Source organism: Salvelinus fontinalis, chromosome 36 (genome assembly GCF_029448725.1).
Source record: "Salvelinus fontinalis isolate EN_2023a chromosome 36, ASM2944872v1, whole genome shotgun sequence".
Classification (NCBI taxonomy): Eukaryota; Metazoa; Chordata; class Actinopteri; order Salmoniformes; family Salmonidae; genus Salvelinus; species Salvelinus fontinalis.
The window spans coordinates 26,452,824-26,462,045 of NC_074700.1; the positions used below are offsets into that span (position 1 = coordinate 26,452,824).

A 9,222-nucleotide genomic window follows, 5' to 3' on the forward strand; every position below is an offset into this window, starting at 1 on the left:
CTCTCATCTCTCTCTCTCTCTCTCTCTCCAGTGGGTAGGCCTATTCCAGTGGTCCAGACCCCCTCTCTCTCTCTCTCTCTCTCTCTCTCCAGTGGGTAGGCCTATTCCAGTGGTCCAGACCCCCTCTCTCTCTCTCTCTCTCTCTCTCTCTCCAGTGGGTAGGCCTCTTCCAGTGGTCCAGACCCCCTCTCATCTCTCTCCCTCTCTCTCTCCAGTGGGTAGGCCTATTCCAGTGGTCCAGACCCCCTCTCATCTCTCTCTCTCTCTCTCTCTCCAGTGGGTAGGCCTATTCCAGTGGTCCAGACCCCCTCTCATCTCTCTCTCTCTCTCTCTCTCTCCAGTGGGTAGGCCTATTCCAGTGGTCCAGACCCCCTCTCATCTCTCTCTCTCTCTCTCCAGTGGGTAGGCCTATTCCAGTGGTCCAGACCCCCTCTCATCTCTCTCTCTCTCTCTCTCTCTCCAGTGGGTAGGCCTATTCCAGTGGTCCAGACCCCCTCTCATCTCTCTCTCTCTCTCTCTCCAGTGGGTAGGCCTATTCCAGTGGTCCAGACCCCCTCTCATCTCTCTCTCTCTCTCTCTCTCCAGTGGGTAGGCCTCTTCCAGTGATCCAGACCCCCTCTCATCTCTCTCTCTCTCTCTCTCCAGTGGGTAGGCCTATTCCAGTGGTCCAGACCCCCTCTCATCTCTCTCTCTCTCTCTCTCCAGTGGGTAGGCCTATTCCAGTGGTCCAGACCCCCTCTCATCTCTCTCTCTCTCTCTCTCTCCAGTGGGTAGGCCTATTCCAGTGGTCCAGACCCCCTCTCATCTCTCTCTCTCTCTCTCTCTCCAGTGGGTAGGCCTATTCCAGTGGTCCAGACCCCCTCTCATCTCTCTCTCTCTCTCTCTCCAGTGGGTAGGCCTATTCCAGTGGTCCAGACCCCCTCTCATCTCTCTCTCTCTCTCTCTCCAGTGGGTAGGCCTATTCCAGTGGTCCAGACCCCCTCTCATCTCCCTCTCTCTCTCTCTCCAGTGGGTAGGCCTATCCCAGTGGTCCAGACCCCCTCTCATCTCTCTCTCTCTCTCTCTCCAGTGGGTAGGCCTATTCCAGTGGTCCAGACCCCCTCTCATCTCTCTCTCTCTCTCTCTCCAGTGGGTAGGCCTATTCCAGTGGTCCAGACCCCCTCTCATCTCTCTCTCTCTCTCTCTCTCTCCAGTGGGTAGGCCTATTCCAGTGGTCCAGACCCCCCTCTCATCTCTCTCTCTCTCTCTCTCTCCAGTGGGTAGGCCTATTCCAGTGGTCCAGACCCCCTCTCATCTCTCTCTCTCTCTCTCCAGTGGGTAGGCCTATTCCAGTGGTCCAGACCCCCTCTCATCTCTCTCTCTCTCTCTCTCCAGTGGGTAGGCCTATTCCAGTGGTCCAGACCCCCTCTCATCTCTCTCTCTCTCTCTCTCTCCAGTGGGTAGGCCTATTCCAGTGGTCCAGACCCCCTCTCATCTCTCTCTCTCTCTCTCTCTCCAGTGGGTAGGCCTATTCCAGTGGTCCAGACCCCCTCTCATCTCTCTCTCTCTCTCTCTCTCCAGTGGGTAGGCCTATTCCAGTGATCCAGACCCCCTCTCATCTCTCTCTCTCTCTCTCTCTCCAGTGGGTAGGCCTATTCCAGTGATCCAGACCCCCTCTCATCTCTCTCTCTCTCTCTCTCCAGTGGGTAGGCCTATTCCAGTGGTCCAGACCCCCTCTCATCTCTCTCTCTCTCTCTCTCCAGTGGGTAGGCCTATTCCAGTGGTCCAGACCCCCTCTCATCTCTCTCTCTCTCTCTCTCTCTCCAGTGGGTAGGCCTATTCCAGTGGTCCAGACCCCCTCTCATCTCTCTCTCTCTCTCTCTCTCCAGTGGGTAGGCCTATTCCAGTGGTCCAGACCCCCTCTCATCTCTCTCTCTCTCTCTCTCCAGTGGGTAGGCCTATTCCAGTGGTCCAGACCCCCTCTCATCTCTCTCTCTCTCTCTCTCTCCAGTGGGTAGGCCTATCCCAGTGGTCCAGACCCCCTCTCATCTCTCTCTCTCTCTCTCTCCAGTGGGTAGGCCTCTTCCAGTGGTCCAGACCCCCTCTCATCTCCCTCTCTCTCTCTCCAGTGGGTAGGCCTCTTCCAGTGATCCAGACCCCCTCTCATCTCTCTCTCTCTCTCTCTCCAGTGGGTAGGCCTATTCCAGTGGTCCAGACCCCCTCTCATCTCTCTCTCTCTCTCTCTCTCCAGTGGGTAGGCCTATTCCAGTGATCCAGACCCCCTCTCATCTCTCTCTCTCTCTCTCTCCAGTGGGTAGGCCTATTCCAGTGATCCAGACCCCCTCTCATCTCTCTCTCTCTCTCTCTCTCCAGTGGGTAGGCCTATTCCAGTGGTCCAGACCCCCTCTCATCTCTCTCTCTCTCTCTCTCTCCAGTGGGTAGGCCTCTTCCAGTGGTCCAGACCCCCTCTCATCTCTCTCTCTCTCTCTCTCCAGTGGGTAGGCCTATTCCAGTGGTCCAGACCCCCTCTCATCTCTCTCTCTCTCTCCAGTGGGTAGGCCTATCCCAGTGGTCCAGACCCCCTCTCATCTCTCTCTCTCTCTCTCTCTCCAGTGGGTAGGCCTATTCCAGTGGTCCAGACCCCCTCTCATCTCTCTCTCTCTCTCTCTCTCCAGTGGGTAGGCCTCTTCCAGTGGTCCAGACCCCCTCTCATCTCTCCCTCTCTCTCCAGTGGGTAGGCCTATTCCAGTGATCCAGAACCTCTCTCTCTCCCTCTCTCTCCAGTGGGTAGGCCTCTTCCAGTGGTCCAGACCCCCTCTCATCTCTCTCTCTCTCTCTCTCCAGTGGGTAGGCCTCTTCCAGTGGTCCAGACCCCCTCTCATCTCTCTCTCTCTCTCTCTCCAGTGGGTAGGCCTCTTCCAGTGGTCCAGACCCCCTCTCATCTCTCCCTCTCTCTCCAGTGGGTAGGCCTCTTCCAGTGGTCCAGACCCCCTCTCATCTCTCTCTCTCTCTCCAGTGGGTAGGCCTATTCCAGTGATCCAGACCCCCTCTCATCTCTCTCTCTCTCTCCAGTGGGTAGGCCTATTCCAGTGATCCAGACCCCCTCTCATCTCTCTCTCTCTCTCTCCAGTGGGTAGGTCTATTCCAGTGGTCCAGACCCCCTCTCATCTCTCTCTCTCTCTCTCTCTCTCTCTCTCTCTCCAATGGGTAGGCCTATTCCAGTGGTCCAGACCCCCTCTCCCACTAAGGATGATATAGATGGTCTCCATTCTCTCTACCTGGAGGGCCTCACTACGGTGTTTGAAGACAACAAGGACAGCTACGGCATTGCACCAGACAAACACCTCCACTTCATCTAGAGATGTGCATCTAGAGATGTCCACAGCTGTAATCAGCAGGAAAAGAACCAGACAGATCCAAAGATGCTGCAACACCTTCTAGGTCAGAGTTCTAGCTGAAGGTTAGGGTTCTGTAGGTTCCTGTAGAGTTATGTAGGGTTCTGTGGGGTCCTGTCTGGTTCTGTGGGGTTCTGTGGGGTCATGTAGGGTTCTGTGGGGTCCTGTAGAGTTATATTGGGTTCTGTAGGTTCCTGTAGAGTTATGTTGGGTTCTGTGGAGTTATGTAGGGTTCTAGAGGGTCCTGTCTGGTTCTGTGGGGTCCTGTCTGGTTCTGTGGGGTCCTGTCTGGTTCTGTGGGGTCCTGTCTGGTTCTGTGGGGTCCTGTAGGGTTCTGTGGGGTCCTGTCTGGTTCTGTGGGGTCCTGTCTGGTTCTGTGGGGTCCTGTCTGGTTATGTGGGGTCCTGTCTGGTTCTGTGAGGTCCTGTCTGGTTATGTGGGGTCATGTAGGGTTATGTGGGGTCCTGTAGGGTTAGTTAGTACCAAGATGGCGGAGCAGTAAGACGTGTTTGTTTTTGTCCCATGTAAATATTATTATTATATTTGTTGTTGTATACATTTCATTACATTTCATTCTCTTTTTTTCCATTTTCTAATTAAATAAACGTCCTGCAACCCGCCTCACCCAATGGTTCGGATCTGCTATTTTTTAGACCTTATAACTGGAACCTCCATCAGCTAATTAGCTACTAGCTTTTTGGTCATTGTTAGCCACTGCTAGCGGTCTTTACCTTTAGCCCAGATAATACCTTCCAGTCTGCACAGCATGATATAAGCCCTGAGCATATCGGACTGCTTCCCCCCCCCCACTACATCACCGGATAAGCCCTGAGCATATCGGACTGCTTTCCCCCCCTACATCACCGGATAAGCCCTGAGCATATCGGACTGCTTCCCCCCCCCCACTACATCACCGGATAAGCCCTGAGCATATCGGACTGCTCCCCCCCCCCACTACATCACCGGATCAGCCCTGAGCATATCGGACTGCTTTCCCCCACTACATCACCGGATAAGCCCTGAGCATATCGGACTGCTCCCCCCCCCACTACATCACCGGATAAGCCCTGAGCATATCGGACTGCTTCCCCCCACTACATCACCGGATAAGCCCTGAGCATATCGGACTGCTTCCCCCCACTACATCACCGGATAAGCCCTGAGCATATCGGACTGCTTCCCCCCACTACATCACCGGATAAGCCCTGAGCATATCGGACTGCCCCCCCCCCCCCCCCCACTACATCACCGGATAAGCCCTGAGCATATCGGACTGCTTTCCCCCACTACATCACCGGATAAGCCCTGAGCATATCGGACTGCTTCCCCCCACTACATCACCGGATAAGCCCTGAGCATATCGGACTGCTTTCCCCCACTACATCACCGGATAAGCCCTGAGCATATCGGACTGCTTCCCCCCCCCCCACTACATCACCGGATAAGCCCTGAGCATATCGGACTGCTTCCCCCCACTACATCACCGGATAAGCCCTGAGCATATCGGACTGCTTTCCCCCCCCCCTACTACATCACCGGATAAGCCCTGAGCATATCGGACTGCTTTCCCCCACTACATCACCGGATAAGCCCTGAGCATATCGGACTGCTCCCCCCCCCCCCCACTACATCACCGGATAAGCCCTGAGCATATCGGACTGCTTCCCCCACTACATCACCGGATAAGCCCTGAGCATATCGGACTGCTCCCCCCCCCCACTACATCACCGGATAAGCCCTGAGCATATCGGACTGCTTCCCCCCCCCACTACATCACCGGATAAGCCCTGAGCATATCGGACTGCTTCCCCCCCCCCACTACATCACCGGATAAGCCCTGAGCATATCGGACTGCTTTCCCCACTACATCACCGGATAAGCCCTGAGCATATCGGACTGCTTCCCCCCCCCACTACATCACCGGATAAGCCCTGAGCATATCGGACTGCTTCCCCCCCCCCCCACTACATCACCGGATAAGCCCTGAGCATATCGGACTGCTTCCCCCCCCCACTACATCACCGGATAAGCCCTGAGCATATCGGACTGCTTCCCCCCCCCCCCACTACATCACCGGATAAGCCCTGAGCATATCGGACTGCTTCCCCCCCCCCCACTACATCACCGGATAAGCCCTGAGCATATCGGACTGCTTTCCCCCCCCCACTACATCACCGGATAAGCCCTGAGCATATCGGACTGCTTTCCCCCCCACTACATCACCGGATAAGCCCTGAGCATATCGGACTGCTTTCCCCCACTACATCACCGGATAAGCCCTGAGCATATCGGACTGCCCCCCCCCCCCCCCCCCACTACATCACCGGATAAGCCCTGAGCATATCGGACTGCTTTCCCCCCACTACATCACCGGATAAGCCCTGAGCATATCGGACTGCTTCCCCCACTACATCACCGGATAAGCCCTGAGCATATCGGACTGCCCCCCCCCCCCCCCCCACTACATCACCGGATAAGCCCTGAGCATATCGGACTGCTCCCCCCCCCCCCCCCCCCACTACATCACCGGATAAGCCCTGAGCATATCGGACTGCTCCCCCCCCCCCCCCCCCCCCCACATCACCGGATAAGCCCTGAGCATATCGGACTGCTTTCCCCCCACTACATCACCGGATTCCTGCCACTATCTCTGGACCTTTACACCGGATTTTCACAGCTAGCTAGTTGCTACCGAGTGGCTAATGTTGCTAATGCCCCTGTCCAGAAGCAAGCACCAGCTAGCTAGTTGCTACCGAGTGGCTAATGTTGCTAATGCCCCTGTCCAGAAGCAAGCACCAGCTAGCTAGTTGCTACCAAGTGGCTAATGTTGCTAATGCCCCTGTCCAGAAGCAAGCACCAGCTAGCTAGTTGCTACCAAGTGGCTAATGTTGCCAACGCCCTTGTCCAAAAGCAAGCACCAGTCAGCCTCGAGCTAGACCCATTCCCCCGGCTAGCAAACGAAGTACACCAACTACAGTACCTTTCTTGCCAATTGGCCTGGACGCTTTGTCGACACGGAGCCCCGCCGATCCATCCCGACCGGTCCGCTGACGTAATTCGGCCGATGTGCCTCGTGGATGTTGGTGTTGATCCACCCGCTAGCTTCCTGAACGCCGTGTCTCCCGCTCGCCTTGCTTCCTGAACGCCGTGTCTCCCGCTCGCCTTGCTTCCTGAACGCCGTGTCTCCCGCTCGCCTTGCGTAGTAACCGAACGACTCCCTGTTTCATCTATTGCTGCTCCTTGGACCCTATGATCACTCGGCTACACAGCTGATGCCTGCTGGACTGTTCATTAACACGGTACCTCATTTTGTTTATCTGTCGGCCCCAGTGAACTCAGGCCCTGTGTGTAGCTAACTGACCCTCTCTGCCCATTCATCGCCATTTACCTGTTGTTGTTGTCTTAGCTGTTTACCCGTTGTTGTCTTAGCTCTCCCAATCAACACCTGTGATTACTTTAATGCCTCTCTCTAATGTCAATATGCCTTGTATACTGTTGTTTAGGGTAGCTCTCGTTGTTTAATTTACTGTGGAGCCACTAGTCCTGCTCAACATGCCTCAGATAGCCCCCTTGTCCCTCCCCCCACACATGCGGAGACCGCACCTGGCTTAACTGGAGCCTCCAGAGATGAAACCTCTCATCGTCAGTCAATAGGTTTACCTCCACTGTACCCGCACCCTACCATACCACACCATTCCTTTGTCTGTACATTATGCTCTGAATCTATCCTTCCACGACCAGAAATCTGCTCCTTTTATTCTCTGTTCCCAACGCACTAGATGACTAGTACTTATAGCTTTTAGCCGTACCCTCATCCCATCTGTTCCTCTGGTGATGTAGAGGTTGACCCAGGCCCTGTGCGTCCCCAGGCGCTCTCATTTGTTGACTTCTGCAACCGTAAAAGCCTTGGGTTCAAGCGTGTTAACATCAGAAGCCTCCCTAAATTTGCTTTTATTCACTGCTTTAGCACACTCCGCTAACCCTGATGTCCTCTTCCGGTGGTCCAGACCCCCTCTCATCTCTCTCTCTCACCTCTCTCTCATCCCTCGCTCACCTCTCTCACATCTCTCTCATCTCTCTCCAGTGGGTAGGCCTATTCCCGTGGTCCAGACCCCCTCTCATCTCTCTCTCTCTCTCTCTCTCTCTCCAGTGGGTAGGCCTATTCCAGTGGTCCAGACCCCCTCTCATCTCTCTCTCTCACCTCTCTCTCATCCCTTGCTCACCTCTCATCTCGCTCTCTCTGATCTCGCTCTCATCACTTTCTCTCGCTCTCGCGCTCGCGCTCGCGCTCTCTCTCTCTCTCTCTCTCTCTCTCTCTCTCTCTCGCTCTCCCCCCCCCCCACAGTGGGTAGGCCTAATCCAGTGGTCCAGACCACTGCTGAAGGGGGCAGAATTGCAATCTACTGTAGAGATAGCCTGCAGAGTTCTGTCATACTATCCAGGTTTATGCCCAAACAGTGCGAGCTTCTACTTTTAAAGAACCATCTCTCCAGAAATAAGTCTCTCACTGTTGCCACATGTTATAGACCCCCCCCTCAGCTCCCAGCTGTGCCCTGGACACCAGATGTGAATTGATTGCCCCCGATCTATCGTCAGAGTTCGTACTGCTAGGTGACCTAAATTGGGACATGCTTAACATCCCGGTCATCCTACAATCTAAGCTAGATGCCTTCAATCTCACACAAATGATCAAGGAACCTACCAGGTACAACCCCAAATCTGTAAACATGGGCACCCTCCAAAACAAACAGGACTAAAAGGAACAGGAACAGACACCACAGGAATGAACAAAACACCACCAACAGAAAAACAAGCCCGCACAAAAGTCGGCGGGCCAACTGGGTTAAATAGCCCACAATAAACCTAAACACAAAACAGGTGCAACAAATCAGACAAAACTAAATGAAACAGAAAAGGGGATCGGTGGCAGCTAGTAGGCCGGAGACGACGACCGAACGGGAAGAGGCACCATCTTCGGCGGGATTCGTGACACCCGCGATATGCAAAGGGGGGTCAGGAACCAATATACACAGGCAGTTTGAAAAAGCTGGCCTTTGCTTTCCTAACAGAAATTTGCATCCTGCAGCAGAAACTCCAAAAGATTCTGGGACACTGTAAAGTCAATGGAGAATAAGAGCACCTCCTCCCAACTGCACTGAGACTAGGAAACACTGTCACCACCGATAAATCCGAGAATTTCAATAAGCATTTCTCTACGGCTGGCCACGCTTTCCATCTGGCTACCCCTACCCTGGCCAATAGCTCAGCACCCCCCACATTTTCCATTACATTATCCGCCGCCATTGTCGCAACCCCTATTACTAGTCTGTTCATCCTCTCTTTCGTATCGTCTGAGATTCCCAAAGATTGGAAACCTGCCGCTGTCATCCCCCTCTTCAAAGGGGGAGACACTCTAGACCCAAACTGATACAGACCTATATCCATCCTGCCCTGCCTTTTCTAAAATCTTCGAAAGCCAAGTTAATAAACAGATCACCGACCATCTTGAATCCCACCGTACCTTCTCCACTATGCAATCTGGTTTCAGAGCTGGTCATGGGTGCACCTCAGCCCTGCTCAAGGTCCTAAACGATATCATAACCGCCATCGATAAAAGACAGTACTGTGCAGCTGTATTCAACAACCTGGCCAAGGCTTTCGACTCAGTCAATCACTGTATTCTTATCGGCAGACTCAACCGCCTTGGTCTGGATGTCATTAGGTGAATGCACCAATTTGTAAGTCGCTCTGGATAAGAGCGTCTGCTAAATGACTTAAATGTAATGTAAAATGTAATGACTGCCTTGCCTGGTTCACCAACTACTTTGCAGACAGAGTTCAGTGTGTC

General features: G+C 54.1%; 1 long non-coding RNA gene across 1 annotated transcript; it reads left to right on the forward strand.

The window, feature by feature from the left end:
* The first annotated feature begins 2,745 nt into the window (after positions 1–2,745).
* On the forward strand, positions 2,746–3,998 carry LOC129835529 (uncharacterized). The gene is made up of 2 exons (XR_008756429.1): positions 2,746–3,454; positions 3,565–3,998. It is a non-coding gene; the product is annotated as an uncharacterized LOC129835529 (long non-coding RNA).
* The last annotated feature ends 5,224 nt before the right edge of the window (positions 3,999–9,222 follow it).